At 36.9% G+C, this 26,035-nt stretch overlaps 1 long non-coding RNA gene across 1 annotated transcript in view; it reads right to left on the bottom strand.

Moving 5' to 3' along the window:
- LOC119257901 (uncharacterized) overlaps positions 1-26,035 on the bottom strand; it is a 286,366-nt gene that overhangs the window by 235,576 nt on the left and 24,755 nt on the right. Inside the window, exon 4 of the long non-coding RNA XR_008554000.1 lies at positions 15,606-15,645. This is a non-coding gene — a long non-coding RNA (uncharacterized LOC119257901). The remainder of the gene's footprint in view (positions 1-15,605; positions 15,646-26,035) is intronic.

The following is a 26,035-nucleotide window of genomic DNA, read 5'->3' as shown; positions in this document are numbered from 1 at the left end:
GGTGTAGTCCAGGCTGATGCAGTTCAGCTGGGGGTCCTGGTGGCTTCAGAGAACCAGATGCTGCAAGTTCTGCTCTTATAGGAAGCAGCTCAAGATGGTAGAGTATGAATACCTTCATTCACCTACTTCCAGAAACAAACAATTCTACAACTGTATACAAAACAACTCCCTATTAAATGGAACTGAAAATTAATGGACAAGAATCTCCAAAGTGAGTAGAAGATCCCCATGAAAAAGGGTATAAAAGGTAGAAACACTAACCCCCTATAACACCTCCACCCATTTAGGACCCCACCATAGGGAGAGAAATCATAAACATAGAACAAAGAACTTTGTTCCCAACATCAGGTACCCTAATCCCTGACACCTGCACCAGCGCACCTACACTATGTAAATGGGGAAAGCAAAAGGACTTGCCCAAAACAGAACTATACAATTTTGAGGAATGGAGATTTCACTAAAGGGCTGGGGTGTATACCCATTCAACACGGGACCCAGCATAAAGCATGTGATTTGAACGGCAACTTGACCATAACTGAAGCATATCTCTCCTAATATGTTCCTGGAGAGACTGCCCCACCTCCTGCCCCAACTGATGACTTAAATTTAGCAAATGCAAGTCCAGCATCATGGAACAATGTTGATTCTGTATATTGCTTTAGATAGAATAGCCATTTTAACAATATTAATTCTTCTAATCCATGAGCACAGACTATCTTTCCACTTTTTTATAACTTCTCTTTATTTCAACAGTATTTTATAGTTTTCAGTGTACAAGTCTTTCCCGTCCTTGGTTAAATATTTTCCTAGGTATTTAATCATTTTGATGCAATTATAAATGGGATTATTTTCTTAATTTTTCTTTCTGCTGTTTTGTTATTTGCAGATAGAAACTTTAATAACTGGCAGCATCTAAACAGACATTTCTTCAAAGAAGACACACATGTCAGTCACATGAGAAGACATTCATTATCTCTTATTATAAGGGATATGCAACTCAAACAACAGTGAAATATCACCTCACTCCTGTGAGCAAGGCTGCTATTCAAAAGATAAGAAACAAGTGTTAGAGAGAATGTGGAGAGAATGGAACCCTTGTACCTATTGGTGGGAATGTAAATTGGTGCAGCCATTATGTAAAACAGCATGGAGACTCCTCACAACATTAGAAACAGAAATCACATATAATCCAATTATTTCATTTTTTTCAAAAACACTAAGATATATAAACTCCCATGTTCATTATCATGTTATTTACAAAATCCAAGAGCTGGAAACAACCTATGTGCCCAGCAACAGATAATTAGATAAAGAAGATACACTATATATATATATATATATATATACACACACACACACACACACACACACACACACACACACAATGGGATACTATACAGTAATGAAAAAGATGAAATCCTGCCATTTGCAAGAACATGTATGGAGTTAGAAGGTATAATGCCAGTGAAATAAGTAAGAAGGAGAAAGGCAAACACTGCATGATTTCATTCATATGCGGTACATAAAGAAAAAAGCAAATGAATGAACTAAATAAAACAATAAACTTCTAGACTACAATATCAAATTAGGGGTTGCAGAAAGAGAAGAATAACAGTAAGTTAAATAAAAGAGTCAGTTGTACGGTAAAGGATAGAATTTAACTATTAATGTGAGGAATTTAATGTAATATGTACAGACCTTGATTTATAATCATGCATTAGGTATTATTAATATATGTATTAATCATGCATATGTATTATTATAATGCAATGTTACTTCAATAAAATTGTTTTAAATAAATAGAAATATGGATATCAATTAAAAATCATGGTGAAAATTTTTAGAAGCATATCAAATATATAAAATTCCATATGTTCATAATAACTCCAGAATTTTGTCACTAACAACTTTTTACAGTTGTTAAGACAATAATTTGTAACTTTGAAAGCTGTGATTAGTGAAATAATTAACATCATGTATTTTCCATATAAACTATTCAAGGTAATTAAAATATTGCTTTTAAAAAGCGCTTTTGTGGAACAGCCATTTTTATTATGAGAAAAATCAACTTTTTTCTACCACTAATAATGGTCAATGCAACATTCATTAAAGATTGTTAAAAATACTAGATAAAAGGTTAATAAGGATCTGTGTAATGGACAGATCAGACAGCTAATACCTGAATCCATTAATTTATCTTTTTTTTGTGCGTATAAGTATTTTAATACCTGACATAACATTGTGTTATATTAATATTATGTTGTGATCAAGAACATGATAAATTTGGATGCATTTAGAGCTGTCAACTAAGATTTCAAGGACTAGGAGGTAAGTTTGCATGTAAAATATGTGATCTTAATTCATATGTTATGTCTGTGGAATTCCTTTTAAATCTTTAGTAGAATCTTTATTTTTTTTTTATCTTAATGTCACTAAGAGAGAAAGAACTATCTTGGTAATACATACCTACTACCACCTACATTTCCAAAAATTGAATCTAATCTCATCAAGCTGCTACATCAAAAGGTAAATTTATAAGAAATTCAGGTGACAGAAAAACATGTCAAATGAAGTCAGAAAGATACAATTGATAAAGTCAAAATATGGGACGTTCTACAGGACAAAAGAATTCATTTCTGCAACAAACTTCTTTTTTTCCAGTGATTGGTGGTATGATAAAATAAAGGGACTTAACGGATAAATCAACCAAATACAATATGTAGTATTTGAACAAACCAACTGATACAGGTACTCAGAGAACTGTTTATAAACCATGTATTAAATGACATGAAGGAATTATTATTAATTCTCTTAAGAGTGGTAATGGTACCATAATCAAATAGAAAAGTTCCTATTAAAAATACTCAAATATTTAACCATGAAGTGATACAATGATATGATATGGAGTTTAGTTTCCAATAGTTCAGCAAAAAATCACATACACACATACATATATATATGCAACATGTATGGGAACAGATCAAACAAAATAGAAAATGTTAATAGTTCTTGAGGTTAAATATCAATGCATGGGGTTTCATTATAAACGTTCAAGAACACACCACACACATGTACACATGTGTGCAGCTTTAATATTTTACTCAGAATGAATGAAATAATCAAAGAAGACAGATGGCAAATAGGCATAGGAAATCTACATAGCATGTCATCATGGTATTGCAAATTAAAGTAATAATGAGATACAATTACACACATTAATAATGGGGGAGACTATACACTTTGAGTGTAGAGAGTAGACCCACATGAGAAATTTCTGTACCTTCCTCTCAATTTTGGTAAACCCAAAACTACTATAAAAAATAAAGTATTTAAAAGACCATTGAGTTATATGTTTATGACTTCTTAAAAAATAAAAATTTAGGAAACCTCTAGAGAAAATAGGACTTATTAAACATGTAGACCTTCCATGGGCCTCTCTGGTGGCACAAGGGGTTAAGCACTGTACTATGAGGCAATCCGCAACCTCTGCAGCATGAGTTTGATCCCCAGGCAGCCAGAGAGGAATCCACATGGCGAAGCAGACCTCTCCTGTATTGCCCGCTGCTCCCCTCAGCAGTGTATTTCAGTCAGTCTGCCTGTTCTGTTCCCCAATCTGTCTCTGGTGAATCCTCCACCCCCCACATCTCTGGCCTGTACCCCAGCTCCTGTATGCATAAATAAATAAATTTTTAAAAAAATGTAGAACTTCCAAACCATGGCTAAGGAAGAAAGAGAATGACTGATCAACCCAAAGAAAACCAGAAAAGGGAGCACCAAGGACTAAGAAGCATGGTAAACAGAGTATAAAGCATAATATGGTAAAAATAAATCCAATCTTACCAGAAATTTTGAAAAATGAATGGTTTAAATTACTTCTTCATTCTCAGATGTATTTCAATTTTAAATCTAGTCTACATGATTTAACAAAGATCACTTAAACAAATGACCCAAAAATATTTAAGATATAGATGAAAAAATAACAGGCAAATGTTAATAAAAAGAAATCTGATAGGATAATATTTAATAGCAAAAAGATTTCAAAACATAAAAAATGAGATTTCAGATTTATTAAATAATTTACCATGAAGGAAAAACAGTTTCAAGTACATCTTCAAAATATGTACATTGTTAGAGAAATTAACAAGACCATAATCATGTGAGAAAAATTTAATATGAGCTCTCTCAGAGAATATACATTCTTTACAAAAACATGGAACATTTGCATAATGCAGTCACAAACTACATAATTTTGTCCTATAAAAATAAAATTAAAAATCCTTTGTCAAAGATAAAAAAGTTATGGGCCTCCCTGGTGGTGCAAGGTATTAAGACATAACCTATGAAGCTGTCTGCAGTCTCTGCAGCGTGAGTTCGATTCCCGGCTGGCCAGGGAGCAACCCACATGGTGCAGCAGACCTCTCCTAACTCGCCCAATGCTCCCCTCAGCAGTGTACTTCGGTCAATCTGCCTGTTCTGTTCTCCCGCTCTGTCTCTGATGAATCCTCTCATCTCCCACACCTCTGGCCTGTACCCCAGCTGTTGTATGCATAAATAAATAAAAAAATCTTTAAAAAAAATAAAAAGTTAAATTATTAGTTACATGTGTCTTTATAATTCATTACCATAATAATTATGTTTATGTAGTTTTTGTAAAAGTTTTTCTGTCATATCTAAAGTCTCATTTAATAATGAGTAAACTTATATATGGGTGTAATAAAACTCCTATTGTGCAGGAGAGTCTGTGTTAAAATATAATAATAATATGAATGACTAGAAATGTGACCTATGTCTTACAAGCTTTCTTAGTAAGTAGCCTTGGAAGAAAATCTTTGACTACACTGATAATTGGATTTAAGAAATCCAGAGTCAATAACTCTCACCATGTGAACTCTGAGGGAGAAGAAAGGGATCTCAGTATCACATTTTAAAATCTATTTAGGCACAATAGATGCTAATGTTATGGAATTCACATATTACCCAATCTTGCGGCACGTAACAGGTCAGGCAGCAAATGTAACTCATAGTTCCACCACCAATACGGAGCCTTACTTTCTTGTGTGTGCCTATTACTTTAGGAATAATAAAGGCCTTTGCAACTGGGAACAATGTAAGTAACAGTATTTGAGCAGTGTGCCCTGAGGCCAATTCTATACTGCCAGAACAGCACAATAATTCTCTTGCTTTGCCAAGAAACATTGACTCACATTAAATGGGAATTGAGTCTAAGTTTGGACTCTTTTTTGAGGCAAGAGGAAGAATCTTCTAAGAAATTTCCCCATTAGAAAAAAAGAGTTGCTCAGTTATAAATGAAGTCCTTGTTTAATGGGGTAATAAACCAGTTATTCATTTTCACAGGCATGTTTTCAATTGGTGAGAAAATCTAGAATAGTATGTTCTAAAAACCAATTTATTAATTTTTTACAAAATATTTATCTTTTGTTCAAACCATTTTTGTTTTCTCCCAAGAACAGAGTATATTTGATTCACAAATTTGCAAAGAATTTTAGCAGCCAATTGTATATTAGCATTGAATTTTTCATCCCTACCCACACAAACTTCACTGAGTGTGTTTTGTGTCAGGTAGTGGTATACTAGTTAATGTTTGAGAACTGGTTCTCTGGTGAGAGGGAAAAAAGGGTTCTGGTTTTGTAACGTTTGTTGGTTTCTGTGGAATAAATACTTTGTCTATGACTGATTTCAGGCTGCCAGTATATTCCCTGAAAATGTAACTATCAGGCTCACAAGCCAGTAAGGGGCCAGTCCCAGCTCACCAGAGGGGGAAAATGCTCTCAAATCATCATAATTGGATTAACGGTACACTTTGTATCTTACCATTCTGAGTATATAGTTTTGGTGTATTATTACTTATGGTAAATGTAATCTTTCATGTTCTACTCAATTTTATTCTTACTTAGACAAAAATTCTACCACACAATATCATCCTTTTATACTCATCAGACCTCAGAGAAAAATGGTTGACTATACCAGTAAAACAAAAAGTCAACCCTGTAGTAGTAGGTAAATGAAGAATAAAAGTAAATTCTAAAGAAATGTTTTAAGAGGTCTTAAAGCCTAAAGACAATTAGTAAGTCTCTGTGGTTTCATGCCTCTTCTTTTTAATGAGAGGTAGACAGCCACCATCACTTCATGCTCTGCTCACCATGAGAAGAGCTTTCAAGTTGTATTTCAGAAAAGCCACATTAGAGTCACACTGAGAGATTTTTCTTTTAAAAGCAGAGGGTAAAGCCCTCATAGAAATGAGGAGTTCACTTAGCTGCTCTCTGGTCTACGTGACTCTGAAAATTTTTGTAAGATTTTCAAACAGGAGAAATGACCTTACAGACATTTTCTCCCAATCTAGAAATGGACTCCTTTTAATTGGAAAACTAGAAGATATGAGATCTCATGTTTTCCCTAGGTTATTATTATTGCTTTTCAAGTTCTTTACATAAGACATCATTTTCCAAAGTTTGGTAGATTCTGTTCTTTTTAGTTTTATGGAACAAACAACATAAACACACACACACACACACACACACACACACACACACAAAATAGAATATTTTAGAAAAAATTTGATTTACATTAATGCCCTGCCCAAATAAAAGTTCTTAAATACAGAATTTTTTAAAAGGAAGGAATTCAGATGATACACTAACATTGATCAATACTACTAGTTCAACTGGCACAACCACAGAAATATGGCAAATACGGTAGTATTCCACCTATGAAAAGAACAAAGCAGCTAGGGAGTAAAAACCTAGGAAAGACAAATAATTGCTTGAATACTAACACATATTAATACACTTAAAGGAATATTAAATTGTATTTTATATGGTTAATTAAGGTTGCTTCACCTGTAATGATACTTCACAGCATTAATAAAGTTATCTATCTAAATAAAATAAAACAGCTTACAGGTAAGAGATGTTATTAATATTTTGCTATCAGGAAGCGCTTTTATTCAAGTAGTTTGTCATCAATTTCTAACATCTTTCATGTTAACCCATAAAATTGTTATTTTTATGAAAGTGATTGCTTTAATACCAATATAACCACAATTTTGAGGTCTTAATATTGAGAATCCATTTTTTGCATTTTTAATCAATTCATCAAGTGTTTAAGAAGCCCCTACCTCTTGTCAAACACAATGCTAAATTGGGGAGAAATCCTGGGCTATTATTGCATCAAATATACATGGCTTAGGTGTGAAATGGTCAAATTCTTTCTCCTAATATATGACTTAAAAGAGTTTTAGATGTTGCTTCAAATAGTAATTCCAAAGCACATCTTAATGTTCTTTCAGTAATAAAATAATATCAATTACTCAGTTGAATTTGATAAACAGAAATCTGTAAGAACGTACAATTAAATTAGAAATGAACCACAAGGAATTTGATCAAAATGCCCTTGTGTGTTGACATATATTTAAATAAATATCATTCATAACATTAAATTACCATAGCTTCCAAATAAATGACTATCATTGGCTTGTTCTTATTTTGGAACTTAATCATTCTTCAATATACTTTATTTTTACCATAGTCAAAATATTGTCTATAAATAAATAACAACCAAAAAAAAAAATTAAGATTGTAGATAACAAGACTGTTTACCTCTGTTGTTCTCAGACTAGGATATAGTAACCCTTCGGCTACCTAAGCCTTTCCATGGACTATTAGAACAAAGATAGTTTTATGGAAACAAATTCATTTTAAGTGGTTCTTTCATGATTGCCCTCCTCTGCTTCACAAAACAAAAGACATTGTCTCAGGAATAGAAAAATTTCTGGAGCTCCAAAGGCACATTTGAAATGCTGATGCGTGGGTGCTAAGAAAGCCAATGACTAGGTAAGATTAAGTTTTTTGCAATTAGGAAGTATGCAATTCCTTGCCTTAAAAAAAATTTAAGAAAAAACTAATCCAATTGCCAAATTAAAGATTGTTAAAATATTTCTGATAGATTTTATTAGACAGATCCTCCAAGGATATAGAACCAGTAGGTCTCTTTCTCTTTCTCTCATCTATCTATGACCTGTCTGTCTATAGATGATATAGGTATAGAGATAGACAGATAGATATAGGTATAGATAGTGACAAAGAATTTAAGGAATTATCTCAGCTCATGGTGGGGACTAGAAAGTCTGAAGTCTGTAAAATTGAATAGCAGGATAGAAATTCAAGTAAGACCTGATGTTGTAGACTAATGTCAAAGATGCACAGTCCAAACTTGCAAAAGAGATTTAAATGGTGTTCCACTCCTTGGTTAAACCTCTATGAACATAGCAAAGGAGATCCATTTCTGAGCACTCAGCAAAACAACACAGTTAATGTGTCTCTCTTCCTTCTCTCTTCTCCAATTCTCTCAGATTCCATACTCATTAGGCATTTAATTTGTCAAAAACAAAGTAAGGGAAATCTCAAAACAAACAAACAAAAATGTACTTCTCTTCAATCCCTGGTCCAAAATTGTTTTTCTCTCTCCCTGCCATTTGGCATGCAGAGATTGGAACCATGTTGCTGGGTCCTCCCTCTTGTCCCATCTCCCATCTGGATACAGATGGGGTGGGAGAGTGGGCATGAGCTGGGAGTTACAAGATTCCTAAATAGTTTTGCTTCAATTACAGAAAAGAAAAAAAAAAAGAGAAAAAGAAAAAGAAAAGGAAAAGAAAAGAAAAAAAGCTTAATGTTTATTCACAAAAACATAACAAATGTGTTTTACTCATCTCTCTTGCCACAAAAATCAGAATTTGCTGTGAGCACTCACTTCCTCAAAAAATGGCATTAGTGAAAAAAATCTCTCAGTCACTGAAGTTCTATGAAATGTGTACTGTGGGTAATTTGTGTTGTCGCACATGTGCAAAATGTCAGAATCACTTACACCAAGAAGACAGAAGTAGCTATGCAGACGCTGAGGGAGATGATGGCATAGGCGTCCTCGGAAAGAACTCCTGTAACTGTCATTTGCTCTTTCTTACCCCTCCCTAACGAATGTCTCCTTCTACTTCCACAAATGAGATATCTCTGTGCAGTGATGACTAGCTTTTATTTCATAAAAGGTCCCCTTGGAGTATCTTTGATCTTTGCATGAGGACCTGCTGAAACAAGCCCAGAGTCCTAGGGCACCTGCCTCACCTGCCTCAGCCTCCTGGATCATCCCCTGCTGCACAAGGACACAGAGAGAAGCATTCCTGCACTGAGTCTTAAACACAGAAAATAATGAAAAAATTTTTGAATACTTAAAAAAAAAAATCCACTCTTTAGATGCTTACCTCCCATATACATGTTCTAATTAAATAAACTCCATAATTAATTTTTAAAGGAAAGAAGAGAAGATATGAAAAGGGAGGTAGTTCTAGAGAGAGATGCAAGCAAGACTTACAGGCTGGTCCCTGCACCAAAATACAGTCATTCATGTTGGCTAGACAACATTTGGAAATACTTTCAGGTTGATATCCACTTTTAAAAAACAATCTTGAGGGCCTCCCCGGTGGCGCAGTGGTTGAGCGCTGGGTTGCGAATCTGCCCGCAGCCTCTGAAGCGCCGGTTTGATCCCCGGCTGCTCCCCGGCTGCTCCCCGGCTGCTCCCCGGCCACCAGAGGAGGGTCCCACATGGCATGGCGCACAGACCTCTCCTGCCGCCCGCTGCTCCCCTCAGCAGTGTACTTCGGTCCTTCTGCCTGCTCTGCTCCCTGCTATGGCTCTGGTGAATTCTCTCACCCTCCTGCGCTTCTGACTGTACCCAGTGCTTGTATAAGTAAATAAATAAATCTTAAAAAAAAAAACACTTGAAGTTTTGTATTTAAATCATATCTTTTTAACTAAAATATGATTAGGAAGTTTCAGAAAAACATTATTTGAGATATATGAAGATTCTGAGTAATAAAAATACAGACTACATTTGAGCAAAGTAAAAGACAATAGTTATGAACCTGGAAAGTTACTGCAGAGAGGTCCTTAAGAGGTTGGAAAGGAGTACAAATAGGACAAATAAAGAAGTAGGATACAAAAGACAATCATGAGCATGATCGCTTTGCCTGGGGCCGGCATTTTGCCCTAGAGAGGAGAAGCACATGTTTTCCAGCACTGAATGTGACCTCAGAGTCTCTCTGTAAAGGAGCTTTTCTTCCTGTCTAGCATCTATTCAGTTATCTGCCTAAGCAACATTTATAATAGTTCTCTGTTTATATTTTACAAGGAGAGTTAAAAAGGTGTTTGGGGGGAGGCTGATCAGCCAAACATCATTTACCGCTTTGCTTTATGGAGAAATGTATACCAAAAAATTCTCCAAAATATGAACTCAACTTGTTCTGAGCAATGCTTAGAATCATTATAGGGACTATGTAGAAAGAGAAAAATCTTAAGTTGCTAAATAGAATGCACAAATTTTATCATCCTAAATAATGTAAATTAGTTAAATCTAATGATAGCTTTCCTCTTAATTCCTAGCTGATAATCATGCTAGGAAAGGGAGATTTTCTTTATAGTTGAGATCTAGGCATAGGGAGAACGTTATTTTGGGGGTTACTTATAGATTGAGATAGAGATATAAAAAAAATTGGGGGGGACAGTATAAGTTGTAAATTTCTGCTGAAGACCTAGTAGGAACTCAAACATGTTTTTGAAAAATAGACTATACAGGATTAACTCAATAATTTGATACTATGTGGCAAGATGGTCTCTTAATTTTTATTTATTAGGGACTATCTATAGAAGACGGGAAAGTACATTTAAGGGAAAGAAGGATTCTTAATGAATTTGAGAAAGAAAAGCTGTGGAGTGGTATTACAAAGAGCAAGTATAGCACTTCTTCCCTGATGAATTAACCAAGACAGGGCAAAAGGGGAAGACAGAGGTGAAAGAATTTGTATAGGATTATGTTTCTTAAAGTAATTCAATACTAGAATTAAGGTTTTAAACGATTGTGTTCTTAAAGGGGATGAGAAATTCAACCACTAAATCTTTTACAAAATATATTTCACACCCTGAACTCAAGCCTTCTATTTTTGACAAATCATATATCTCTCAGTTTGTCTCTATTTATAGACAGGGAACACACTGAATTAGATCATTAACAAGACCCACCCAATAGAGTGCTTCTTCATTATATAAAATCACAAAAATTCTTTTTGAAAAAAGTAACCCTGTCATTTGACATATTAGTTGTTGGATGTTGTGCTAGATTAGATTGCAAAGATTACATAATCCCTCTGAGTTTTGCAGGCCTTTCATCACCTTGGCTGGCAACAACAAAAAAAAAAAAAAAAAAAAACCCAGCACTGTCAAACAGCACTGGAATGAATATGTGGGTATACTGTATCACTGCATTTCTACTACAAATCCTTGGCTTTTAAAAAATGAGTTTGGTTTATCCTTCCTCTGAATAATATTCTGTAATAATCTGAGAGAGGGGGAAGAAGATCCTGATTTTAAGAGGGTCTAACCTTTTGAAAAAAGAATTATTCAGCAAAATTGTAGAATATCAGAGTTCAATAGGTCGTAGAGTTTTTATAGTCAAGTCCCTTTTTATAGGTGAAGGCTTTGAAAACCAGAACATTATTTGTGCAAGATAACACACGTAGCTAGTGGAAGAAGACAGTCCAGGTTCTACCTTTCTGAAGTTCAGGTTTACATATTTTTATACAAAAACTAATATAGTTAAGCTCAGGGGAAGTTGTCATGTTTCTCAAACTTGGCTATGCATTAAAATTATCAGAGGAATTACTTCAAAAGTGAAATTCTTTGATCTTATCCTAGATAATTAATTCAATCAGAATCTCTAGGTGGGGAAACCTGGATTCTGTATTTTTAAAAAGACTTCTCATCAAATCCAATATGAAATGAGTTACAAAATCACTAGTCCAGAAAAACAATCAATGAACTTTGACAGGAATGAATTTCCCTCTTTTCTCAGCATGTTCTTGGAGACCATTTTACTCTCAAAAGTGTCCCAGTCTATATGTAAATCTATACCCAATCTTACTGATAAGCACTGAAATAACATTTCCAATGACAAATGAAAATATCTTCCTGAAATGTTACACAGCTAGAGCAAGGATCCATGGTGCCCAAAGGAAAGAACCTTTTCAGCTACTCTGGAATTCTCCCTTTAAGAAAAAGACATATCCATCTCCGTGGTGATTTTTGGCTTCTTAAACTTAAGGTAAAAGTTTAGCCACATTATGACAGGATTTTTTTCTGGGATCTGCCTGAATTTAATATTGTAAGAGTCCTCTATTCCTTAGTCAAGAAATGGGAACATGCAGAATAAAGAAATCTGGCACAAACCAAGTCATGAAGGAAATGCCTAGGCCTGTAACATATCCATGTTGTCGTTGTTGCTTAGTTTAGTCTGGACAATTTCAGTTCCAAATAACAAATCAATTCAATTAGCTTAAAATAAAAGTTAATTCATTAACTGATGTAACTGGGAAAGAACCAGCACCTAATATTGACCCCAGCACCTAGGATAAATATATCCAAGTTCCTTTCCATCATGAGTCAACTCTGTCCTATACCAATACGTGCTTCCTCTCCTATTGTTGGCAGGCTCCATCCACAAGATGAGACTAGGTGCCAGTGGTCTAAGATTCCTGTCTTCCCAGTGAAGGAAACACAGAGGAAAGAGAGAATTATGTACTCTTGTCTCAAAAGAAATATAGCAAGGAGTCTGACTGGTTGACTGAAGTCATTAAGCTACACTGAGCCAGTCTGTGTAGCCAGGGGAATGAATGCCCTATTGAATGAGACTGACCCTCATTCCTACCTAACACTGGAGTAGATAAAGAGGTATCTATTATGTGAAGTTGAAAAGGTTACATGGGAAAACTTACTATATGGCTGAAAACTAACAACCACATAACTATGCCACCATCATCATAGACCTTCAAAAAGTAGAGGCTTCAGTTCAATAGATTTGTAAAGAAAATATCACAACAGCTTTAAGGAAGACTTTCTTATTCCAAATTTGAAAGTAAGTCAGTATAATAGATGGAAAGTATAAATCCCATTTTGTAAATGAATTCTTCCAAATTCATGATGTAAGAATGACCTTTCTTCACATAAGCAGTTATACCTCTACTGACAAGTTGCTATTAGAAATGCAGGTACATATCAGTGAAAGAAAAAGACTGAAATCTCTCTTTTATTTTAACAGGATCTTGAGTGCAGCTGGAGGAGCATAAAATTACAAAGGAAATCTAGAATAGAATGAAATTCAGACCAAGGATATCCTAACCCTTCCCTGACCCTACAAACAAAAACTTTGCAATCAACACTTTAATGCTTTATTTTCAGGTATCAGGTGGTAGCAAAAATTTGTGGATTACTGAAAATGAACCTGAAGAAAATGAGTCAAGGGGAAAAAGTGAGTTTAGGTAGTTATTTTCTATCTCTGATCAGTTTTAGAATATGTTTCTTAGTCCTTTGTGTCCAAGTTGGAGCTACAGTCAAATATGAAAAGAAATTAATATTGATTGAACACAGCTGGTGAGTATTTTAATATTGCAAGTTCAAGAGAACAAGGCATGATCTTATGAACTCTTCAGTGTAATCTCTATTTATAATCAAATATTTTAATGTATTCAATTCCACTCCAAGAATGCACTTTCTTCACTTTGGAAATGTGAAATACTGTGGATTAGCCTACAGTTGATTTTCAGAGAGGAAATTGAAGCATGTAGAAATTAGGCTTTTTCTGGGAATTTAAGCAAACTATTATAGGTTAGAATCTGGATGTGGGGATATGTGCTTTCCAGTACAATCAGAATGGTCAATGAAGAAAATGTTTTTACAAACTAATCTACTAACTTCATCCCCATGCTTCAGGGAGCAAACTGTTATTCTTTAGATTAAGAAGACTCTAAACTAGAGATTCTCTCCCTGAACCATGTTGCAGAGACCCCCTCACAGTCATTGAAGGTCTTATAGTATCTCCATAATGTAAACCTGAGCCATAAGATCTAATCAAGATAAGTACTTTCCCTTTGTAAACTTGATTTCCTTTAAAATCAAGTGTGAAGTAATTTACAGGGAGCCACAAAAGACCCCAAACAACCAAACAAATCCTGACAAAAAAAGGATAACGGTATCACACTCCTATAATTCAAACTACATTAGAAAGTTATAATAATCCAAACATATAGCATTGGAATAAAAATAGACTCATAGACAAATGGAATACAATTGAGAGCCTAGAAATAAACCCACACATCTATGAACAGTTAATCTGCAACAGAGGAGCCATTAGTATTCATCAAACAAAGGATAGTCTCTTCAACAAATGGTGGTATGCAGCCATAGGCAAAAGAATGAACTTAGACCACTACCTCACACCACACACAAAAGCCAACTCTACATAGACTAAAGACTTGAATGTAAAACCTAAAATCATAAAATACGTAGAAAAAAAGGACAGGCAAAACACTCCACAACATTAGCTTCAGGGATGCCTTTGGGGATTTGACTCCAAAAGCAAGGGAAACAAAAGTAAAAATAAACAAGTGTCACTACATCAGACTACAAAGCTTCTACACAGTGAAAAAAACTTTGATTAAAACAAAAAGACACCCTACTGAAAGGGAAAAAATATTTGGACATCATACATCTGACGGGACTGTTACCCAATATCTACAAAGAATTCATACAACTCAACAAAAAGAAAACAAAGAACCCAATCCAAAAATGGGCAGAAAGTTAAATAGCCACCTCATGGCAACAGACACATGAAAAAATGTTCATCATCACTTATCGTCAGGGAATGCGAATCAAAATCACAATGAGCTAACACCTCACTCCCATGAGAATGGCCCATATTAAAAAAATACAAAAACATTAAATATTGGCAAAGTTGTCAAGAAAAAAGAACCCTCATATACTGTTGAGAATATAGATTGGTCCAGCCCCTGGGGAAAACAATATGGTGGTTTCTCAAAACATTAAAAATAGACCTACTATATGATCCAGCAATTCCACTCCTGGGTGTCTACCAGAAAAATGCAAAAATACTAATTTGAAGGGATATATGTACTCCTATATTCACTGCAGCACTATTTACAACAGCTAAGTTATGGGAACAACCTAATTGCCCAAGGACAGATGAGTGAGTTGAATTAAGAAATGTGATATATATAAACAATGGAATAGCACTTGGCTATTAAAAAACAAAAATGAAATCTTACCATTTGTGACAATGTGAATAAATAAGTCAGAAAATTTTTTCAGAAGGAAGAAAGACAAATGCAGCGTGATTTCAATTATATGTAGAATATAGAGAAACAAAACAAAGCAGCAGAAAAAAAACAAAACAAAACAACCCTTGAGGGTCCCAGATGGGGAGGGGGCAGTTGGAAAACAAAGGAGGGAGGGGAACCAGGACTCTAATGAAGGACAATGGGTGCAGTGTGCTAACAGGTGTGAAGAGGTGTAAACCTGTACCTTTGAATCATATTCAGTGTAGTGCACCATGTTATCTCAGTAACCCTTAAATTAATTAACAAGTAACCAAGTGTGCAAGTGTACAGTGATAGGAATTAGCTACATAGACTGAAGGAACCCTGTCAAGGAATAATCTAATAGAGATGCAACTAAGAACACCCCTCAACTCACCACAGCAGCCTTCCCACCTTCTCACCCCAGCTCTGGACTCCTGAAAAAAAAAAACAAGCAACAGAGATGAATGTTTCTCCAAGTCTAAGTTGTTAGTGTAAAATGAACATTACTGAGCATCAAGCTGATAGTTCTCATCTTAGATAAAACGTGTAAAATATTGATCTATGCAGAATATATGTATATATATATATAGCATATATATTCTATCACAGCTGCAGAGGCCACAAATCTGAAATCAAAGTATTGGTAGGACTGATTGGGAAAAAAATCTTTGCACTCCAGTCAACCGGTAAGGGACTGATCACAAAGATACACAAGGAACTCACAGGACTCAACAAAAACAAAATAAACAATCCAGTCAATAAATGGGCAGAAGAACTTAAAAGACATTTCTCCAAAGAGGAAATACAAATGGCCAACAGGCACATGAAAAAATGTTCAACATCCCTGATAATCAGGGAAATGAAAATTAAAACCACATTGAGATACTACCGTACACCAGTAAGAATGACACATATCAAAAAACAAGCAACAATAAATGTTGGTGAAGATGTGGTGAAAAAGGAACTCTCTAACATTGCTGGTGGGAGAGCAAACTGGTCCAACCACTATGGAAAGCTGTCTGGAAGTTCCTTAACCTACTAAAAGTGGAGCTACCATATGACCCAGCAATTCCACAAGGGATCTACCCAAAGGACACAAAAACATTGATTCAAATGAACACCTGTACCCCTATGTTTTTTGCAGCACTATTAACAATAGGTAAAACCTGGAAACAACCCAAATGCCCAAAAATAGATGACTGGATCAAGAAGATGTGGCATATATACACAATGGAATACTATTCAGCAATCAAAAAGATAAACTCATGTCATTCACAGCAACATGGATGGAACTAGAAGGAATTATGCTGCATGAAATAAGCCAGGAGGAAAAAGAAAAACATCAAATGGTTTCACTTGTAGCAGGAATATAGGGGAACCAAGCAAGACATTAGTGAAAAAAGTAATAACTGTACACAACACAACAAGCAAAAACGGACAATTATAAATCAGAGACATCCTGCAGGGGAGGAGGCGGGAGAGGGATCAGAGGGAGGGAGGGAGGAGCACAGGGGACTGAGGTGATGGTGCACGGGTGCCTTGGTGAAGGAAACTCTATGGAGACTATACTTGAGGGGGTTGGGGGAACCAAATAGTGTTTAAAAATGAACAATGATATAAAAACTTTAAAAAAATTTAAAAAAGATGAAAAAAAGGAAAAAATAAATGAATAAAGTCAAGCCAGAAAGAAAAAAAAATTAAACAACAAAAGTATTGGTAGGGCCATGCTCCCTCCACAGGCTCTGTTGGAGAATCTTGTTTGACTCTTCCAGTTTCTGATCGTTTCTGGCATTCCTTAGCTTGTGGCAGCGTTCTTACCCCCATCTTTACATGCCTTATTCTCTCTCTCTGTCTCTCTGCATCATCTCTTCTTCTGATAAGAACACCACTCATTGAATTGGGGGCTCCACCTTAAATCCAGGATAATTTCATTTGAAACTTTCATCTAGTTATATCTGCAAATGAAATAGGACTATAGGGGTGCTATAGCTATCCAAGGGCAGTGGTCAGGTAGAGGACAGATCACCGTCTGCAGGTTTCACCTGTGCACTCTGGCTCAGGAAAACAACAATGGGGTTGATTTAACAAATACGAGAAACAAGAGTTCCCAAGGCCACAAAGTGACCCGGTATCTCACCCCAGATAGTGTGTAGAGGGCAGGAACTGGCCACGGAGCAGGTTTTCTAGGATCCCATGCAGACCGGGTAAAGGAGTCAGAGTCCTCAGTGGCTTTTGCAGGTCTTTTATTGGGATTTACCCGGTACACAGCAGGTAAGGGTGCTGGGGGGCCGGGAGGCTGGCAGGCCTCCCAGCCCCCAGCAAGTCTTCATTCTATCTGGGCTCTCCGGCCTTCTCTCAGCTTCTGCTTCTCTTGCTTCTCTTTCGGCTTCTCTGGTTTCTCCTGGCGTCCCTGTGACGCTGCCCTTAAAAGCCCAGTCTTAGCCCAGATGAATCCCATCTACCTATGCCCACTCTCTACTCCAGGTGCCCGCCATCAGGCATGCATTCAGGACAAGGATCCATCACCTATCCTGACAGTGGGAGGGCAGAAAAGCCTGACATTTTTCCTTACCCTACATAGTGTCAACAGTGTCACTCGTTCACATGGCACAGTCCAGTCAACGAGAGCGAGCAGTGTGTCAGGGTCCAACTCACCGCAGCTGGGGGTGCTCACTGGTGGGAAAGCTGCAATGACCCCCCAGCAGCCGCAGTGTAGGTTAAGGTAAAATGTATCAGGCTTTTCTGCCCTCCCGCTATCAGGATAGATGAGGGAGCCCTGTGATCCTGAATGCACGCCTGATGGCAGGCACCTGAAGTGGGTACACCTGAGCTGAGAGACTGATTTATAAGGGTGGTGCAGCGGAGTGCAGGGTGGTGGTAGTGCGGTGTTAAGGGTGGAGGAGTGGAGTGTATGGAGTGCGGCGACTACAAACAACGGCGAAGAGCATGTGGCTGCTAGAACCATTCATTAACCTGCCAGGATTGGGTTGGTTGCTTTACACGCAGCAACAGTCTGAAGGTGGGAATAAACAGCACCGGACTCGGGGCTGGGCAGCAACGGAGGGAACAGCACTGGGAGGTAGTGCCAGACGGTCTTTGGGAGTTGTTAGCCCACACCAACAACAAATAGCTATTTAAGTCAGCAGGCCTGGGGCCTTGGCACTCTTTTCAGACCAAGTCAGGTGCAGTTGCCCCATTGCTGCAAAGTTTCAGCTTCTTTCTTCAGAGGTCGGCTGCTGCATGCAGCTTCTTTCCTTGGTGGTTAGAAACCGCGGGAAGAATCTAAGGGCCCAAACTGGCGCCTGCCCTGCCTTATATCCTCTTTCAGAGTCCCCCCCCCCACCCTAGTTGATACCTGCCTGATTGGACCATTTTCAATTCTAAGTGTCTGATTGGACCATCTTAGGACCAGTCAGCCCATCTGGTGCTGAATAGGTAACTAATGAGCTTATGAACATGATTGGCTCATTAAGCTCACACCTCATTGGTTCATTTTATGATCAGCTATAGCTCTGGGCCTGCCAGCAAGCCCACCAGCACCAGACCTCCACGTAGCCATCCCACAGCCTTTGGCTGCAGGGCGGCCTGGGTCCTCTGTGCTCTGGCCAAAGGCAGGAAATTCCTGCTGGGGCTTCAAGCTCAAAACCCAATCGTTGCCTAAGGGAGGGGCTGCCCAAAAGCAGCAACTTCTGGCTTTGTGGGGGAAACAGGGAACCGGGAACAGGAAACGAAACACCACCTTTTCTCAAAGGCTCCCCTCCCCTTAGGCAAGGAAGGAAAGTGTCAATCTTGCCCCACCCGTCCAAGCTGCAGGGCCCAGTTTCACAAAGGCCCTATTTCCAAATAAGATCATATCTGAGGTTGCAGTTATACATGAATTTTGCGTGGATTGTATTTATTCTTAAAATTTTAGCAAATGTTATAACTCTAAATTGACATTTATTTTTCTCAACAATTTAAATAAATTACTCCCCCAGTTTCTGGATCTGTTATTATTGTTGAATCTGTTATAGTCTAATTGTCATTGTTTTCATAGCATCTGTCCTGTTTTTAATTTTTTCTTTATTTTGAGACTTCTGCAATCCCACTATGTGTTCAAGTATGATTGGAATTTGCTATAATTATGGAATTTTTAAATTTATGTATTTCATCAAAATGATCTTTTTACATATTACTTCTTTTCCATTCTTTCTACTCTGCCCTTTTGGAAATGGGAGAAGGGAATGGGGAAAGGGATTAACTTCTAGGTGGTTCAGCAAATTGCCTAGTTCTGGAGGTGTTTTTAGTGAAGGTGTTACAGGGCAAACCCCGATATAAAATGGGTTGCCTGACTGTGGGTCCTCACCCACATGCTTAAAGGGGACTTGTTAATGCTAAAATGCAGACACACACAAAAGGTTGATAAAAGGTTGATTTACAAGGGAAGGGGAAATGGGAAATGAATAACTCAGGGAGAAAAAGAGGGTGATAAGCTCGTAAATGCGTCCTACCCTGTCCTCTGACCTGGAATCCCAATGATCTGCCAAGCTGGCAAAAACCTAGCATGCCTTGTGGCCAAGCCAGAGACACCACCCCCCACCCCTTGCCCCAGCACATGGCCAGTTAAATACCCAAACCGAGAGCCTAGTTGCTTAACTCTGCCCTCAGGTCCTCGCAACCTTCCCTTTTGGTGATCGTGGGATGTGTAGTTCTCAGTGTTGTGGGGATGGAGTCCACAAAGCCTGCATGGAGTTTGCTCAGGACATCTTTTCCCCCTATCAAAGGGACTACCAGAGCCAGCACTCTGACCAAGAGTCAGTCAACTCACAGATCCACGTGTTAATGACACATGGTCATGGAGAAGCAAGTGCCACTTAAGAGAAAGAAAACTCAAAGCCCAACCCTTATTGAATGGTGGGTTCATTAAACCCTCATTTCATAGTAAGGACTGTGTTGCTTGTAATAAATAAAGAGAAGAGTGCTAATAAAAATAGGACTAGAAACAATTACTTAGTCTGCTGATAAATATTTGAGTTTACAGTGCATCTTTATTATTTCCAGAGTAAAGATGCTACAGAATTTCAAAGAAAACATGCACTATTAAGTGAGTGATTCTTTTTTTTTAAACTTTTTTTTTAAAGATTTATTTATTTATATATACAAGCACTGGGTACAGTCAGAAGCGCGGAGGGTGAAAGAGTTCACCAGAGCCAGAGTGGGGAACAGAACAGGCAGAGTGACGAAATACACTGCTGAGGGTAGAGGCGGGCGACAGGAGAGGTCTGCGCACCATGTGGAACCCTCACCGGTGACCGAGTATCAACCGGCGCTGCAGAGGCTGCAGGCAGCTTCGCAGCCCAGCGCTTAACTGCTGCGCCACCAGGGGAGGCCCAAGTGAGTGATTCTTGTGATCAATATTCCAGTATATAATTCTAGTTAACTATTGCCAGTTAATTGTGGTTTTTCACCACAATTTCTCTCTCAGTGAGCAGAACTAAGGCTCATAAAAAGACATTACCTGATTCACTATGCCAGAAATGAAATCTTAAAATGGATGGTGCAAATAAACTGTCAAAAATCCAACTGTGTAAATGGTAGTTGTGTCTTTGTCATAAAATTTACTCAGGATATTTGAAAAACAGAAATCAAATGTGTATGAGGGCAACAGTCCATTTATCAGAACATTTCCACATACCTACTTTCATTTGCTCCCCCTTCATAATAAAGGATATTTACATGTGTTTGGCAGAAGTTATTACTATATTAATGTGTGTTTTTCTTCTTTAATTTTTCTTCCACCTTTTTCCAAGCTAGTAATATCCTTCCCTCTCTGTGATGGCCACTTCCAAGCTTACCCACAGAAAGGCCCTAAGGAAACTCAAATGGAAAACTCAGACAAGGTGAAAAAGCCCCTGTGTTGCCAAGACAAAAATTTCAAGGCATGGAACCCGGATTTTTTATCTGGTTCAGAAGGCTTCCTGAAGAAACTGAAATATTGCCTTTTATGTTATTTCTGGGTGTTAATGTGGTTAGAAAAATAAAAGTGACTGAGCGTACCTCAAATCTAGTGGATTTTTCCCTTTTTAGGTGCTTCTCAGACCCCAGAGATGGGGTTCATCTGCACATTTACAAAAGAAGTTCTCTTTTCCCAGAGCTTGCTACAATTAAACTCTTTTAAAGGAGACCCTAGAATACATCTTCTCTTTATCCTAAAAGGGCAATACTTGACAACTAGGTAATTTCTTGAGTCACAATAAAATAACATTTAACCTTAAACCTTTTCTTTTCTAAAAGTATCTAGGTTGATCCTCTGCCCTTGACAGGGTTGTTTTATTCAAATTCGTCTCCCACTTTGCCTGAATTTAGTTATTTCTTAAATAGGCCCTAGTAGTTCCTGCATCCATTCTTTTCCTTCCCAAAGGTAAAGAACAATCTTCACACTTGATTGACTGTGTGAACTGCCTCATATATTCTCTAGAATACTGCAATTCCCTCATTTCTGAAACCCGAGGGGAAAATGTAAATTCAGACCACAACACATTTATGCTATCTGCTCTCTGACTAAATTTCCTTCCCACAGAATCTGTGGTAACTTAAAGATAGCCCCAAATTCTCTTCCACTGTATTTATCAGAAAAGGAACTCGATGTCCTTATTCTTTAAATGTAGGTAGATTCTGTGACTGCTTTGACTAATAGTTTACAGCAGGAGGGACACTGGGTCCATTTCTGAGTCCAGGTCTTACCAGACACAAATCCCACATCCCTTCTCTCCTAGAAGACTCACTGTTGATACCCAGAGGCACTGTGTAAAAAAGCTGATCACTCTAATAGAAATAACAAGGGAGTGGAGTAGAACTGACCTACACTGAGGACACAACTGAGCACAGCCTTCAGTCATACTTACTCAGGCTCCGAACCTATAAAGCACTATTCTACAAGGTATGCAACATGCCCACTTTTGTCACTTACCAATTGTGCAATCTGCTGAAGGTGAATTCAGGTTCAGAGAGTGTCCAAATGAGCAAGTTACCTTCAATTATAGACCATTAAAAAGAGAACAGCCATCTAGTCCAGTGGTTTTCAAGCCATGCGCCCAGAGCCCCCTCCAGGGGAGAAGGGAAAGTAAGTGGATGGAGCTCAACCTCACCTACATTCTGTGGACAGAGAAATATCCCTACTTATTTCATGCATTAGATTTACAGATAGAATTCTTTTAAAAAGTTGCTGCTAAGATGAAGTAAACAACAATAATACATCCATATATTCTAAACTAGTTCCACAATTCCTGAATTCAAAGCTGAAGAAAATGCCAGGGAAACTGACTTAACGTCTGGAACCTTCTGACCCACTCTTTCCCAATAGTCCTGCTCATCTTTCAGTTCTTACACTGACCCTTACTCACTCCAGAAAGTCTTCCTCCACATTGCATGTACATCTGTGACCACTCTTGTGTCTTTCTCGACATTTTTATCAAATAACAGCCTGCCCCATTTCATTAATTCCAAATGTACATTTATTCATATTTTTATACTTCTGAGATGAGGATACATCATATAATTACTTGATAACATCTTAAAGTTGTTGCCAGCCAGGTGGCACTCATGAAATAGTTGTGTGAAATCTTTCTGCAGGGAGCTTCAGGTATGATCAAAAAAAGCATCAAAGCATCTGAGAGTCATTGAAATGTAGGTTCATTGTAATTGTATGTTCAAATGTTTGTCTCCTCTACTGGATTAGAAGTTACAAAGATACAATGCAAATCTTTTTCATTCATTCTTTTCTTTTTTTAAAATTTATTTATTTATGCATACAAGAACTGGGGTATAGGCCAGAGGTGCGGGGTGGTGGTGGTGGTGGTGGTGAAAAGATTCACCAGAGACAGAGCAGGGAATGCAATAGGCAGATCGACTGAAATACACTGCTGAGGGGAGCAGTGGGAGACATAGGAGAGGTTTGCTGCACCATCTGGGTCACCTCCCTGCCCAGGGATTGAACTTGTGCTGCAGTACTTGCGGCTAGCTTCATAGTGCTGATGCTTAACCCCCTCTGCCACCTCTGACCCTTACTTCCTGCAGAAAACCTTCCTCCACATTGCATGTCCACATCTGTGACCATTCTTGTGTCTTTCTTAACATTTTTACCACAGGGAGGCCAGCAGGGAGGCCCTTTTTCATTCACTCTTATAGTTCCAATCCCTAACACATTATGGGTTCTTAGAGAATATTTGTGGATGTGTTAAGTAGATTTTATTTCTTGTTCCAAGAATGAGAAAATCAATAAAATGTTTAAACAGGAACAAAAATAATTTGACCTTTGTTCAACTCAGGATTGCATTTTCAGTGGTCAAAACCTTTATATAGATTACGTATAATTACTTTAAGGTTAAGTTAATATTTGACAGAGAAAATGCAAGATATGACAGAGAAACTGGCATTTTCAAACCAGCTGGTTTTGGTATCTTGAAAAATCTGATCAGTTTAAGCAAAAAGAAAGATTGAAGGAATAATTGTTGAAAGGTAACTAAATACAGAAAAAAAAAAATACTACATTTGGAATACAAGGACTAAGGATATTACCAGCAACCTCTGGAACCAGATTTGGTACATGGTGCTACTACCCAGAGTGGCGGGGCAGGAAGATCTCTCTGTGACTCTGAGAAAGCATCTTCTTTAATGAGGAGGAAAAAAAATGACAGAATTAGAAAATCACCATTTTATAGCTCATAGTTTATAAATTCATTCAGGCAAGGATCATCAGTTGTTACTAAAACCATTGCTTGTAAACCTGTTAGAGAAACCTATATCATAATTTCAGTTGTCATTCCCACAAGTTACTTAATAACTAGGAAAGAATGTATGTTACAATGGAGAGATCCGGCAGATATCACCTTAAACGGGTAATCCAATTTAGCTTCACCATTAATAAGAAAGTTGCCTCTAAACACGATCAAATAATAAGTATAAAACATTACCTGACCATATTCTAGACAAAATATTATTTTGATTTTATAGCAGACAAAATATTTAAGTAGAAAAGGGAAGAAATGCATGTTTCTTTTTTTATTGTAAAGTTTCACTAGTCACAATCATACTTTAGTAACTTTATATAATTTCTCCCTAAAGATGCATTAATATCTGAAAAGATATGTAATCCTTTTCTCTAAATTACTTTATTCATCACCATGTGAGTCTATACATTGGAAAAATGTTTGGAAAATAGCAAATGTACTTGGCACTAGATTAGCCACTCTTACTTTCATAAAAACAGATAATCAAATAATCGATATTAAATCTCTCTCTAAAATTACAGTATTTTGAAATGATAGGTGTGTTCATTGAAGATTCAGTATCTGTAGAGTTTAATAAAATAGCTTTGTTAAAGCATACATCACAATGACTAACCATGTTGCTTTCTAAAACTCTACTCACTAACCAAGGCTAGGGAAGCTAAAATAAACATAAAATGTATTTTTGAGATATCAAATAACTAACAAGACTAGAAAATTAAAACGCCAAGATCTGGGATTGGAAGAAAGCCCAGAGAGGTAAGTCTGGTATTCAAAATTGCTTTTTGCTTACAGAATACTGATGACTTGTAAAGCCTAAGAGACTGAGAATCTGAGCATACCTTTGGACAGATTCCAGGGATAATGGGGACAAAAACTGGGATTCAAGTCTTCACCTACTAGTAGAGACCTCAACAACCAACTCAACACTTGAACTTGCCTTGGATCTGTAAGTGCCACACTGTAGGAGTCAAGATGAATAAGGAATGCAAGACACTCACAGGGTCTGATGCCCAGTGAAGCATCATTTCACTCGAATGAATAAAAGTTTATCTGTAACTGATAATGCTGCTACCTTAGCTGCTTGTCAAAGCAAAAATAAACCTTCTCTGGAGAAAGATAACATCATCCATAAATTTAAAGCCCTCTATAAATTATTACATCTCTCTCACATCAATAAGTAAATATCTGAACATATGGAAAAACGAGAATTTATTATAAAGAACTAAAGTGGTGGTGGGGGAGAGGTAAGAAGACAGATTTTAGAACAAAGTTGTCAGATACAATTTAAAATAAATATTAGTACTTTTAAAAAGTAGAAGATATGTTTAAAAACTTTAATAGAATTTGAAAGCCATTAAAAAAAATCTAATGGATGGATTTAAGTATAGTAGAAAAAGCTAAAGAATTAATGAACTGAAAGGTAGCTAAAAGGTTTTTAATATATCTACATAAAATTATATAAGAACAAATGACTGATATACATATACCATGATATATACATATATATACATTACACACACACACACACATATATAACATAGACAAAAGGAAATGAGAAAAAACATGAGATACATAAGTTGTAGGAAAACAAGGTCTAACCTATGGTTACCTGTAATTCCAGAAAGAAAGGAAATAAATAATCCATGAGAAGCAATATTTTAATTTATGAAGACTAAAATTTTTCCAATGTGACAAAACATGTAAGGTTAGATTTAAGAATCCCTACAAACCTCCAGTAGGAAAAAAGTTAAAAGAAAACCAAACTTCCATCAGTATACAGCTTCTGGAAAATGCATGCAACATGAAATTCTTAAAAATAATGAGGAAAAGTCAGATTGTCTTCAAAGGAGCAACAATGAGACTGAAAACTGATTTCTCAATAAAGTCAGTGGTAACCTAGATGTCAAGGAAGCATTCCCTCAAAATTGCTTTTTAAAAAACTGGCAGTTTACAATTTTATACTCAATAAATATTTCCTTTATAAATGAAGAGGAAATAAGGACATTTCAGAGAAGCACAAACTGAGAAAAAAACTGAAAGAAACCCTTATTTGAGA

This window comes from Talpa occidentalis, unplaced genomic scaffold (assembly GCF_014898055.3).
Source record: "Talpa occidentalis isolate TD23 unplaced genomic scaffold, MPIMG_talOcc4v2.1 talOcc4.4, whole genome shotgun sequence".
Taxonomy (NCBI): Eukaryota; Metazoa; Chordata; class Mammalia; order Eulipotyphla; family Talpidae; genus Talpa; species Talpa occidentalis.
The sequence above is the reverse complement of the archived record's forward strand: the minus strand, read 5'-3'. Positions and strand labels throughout refer to the sequence as shown.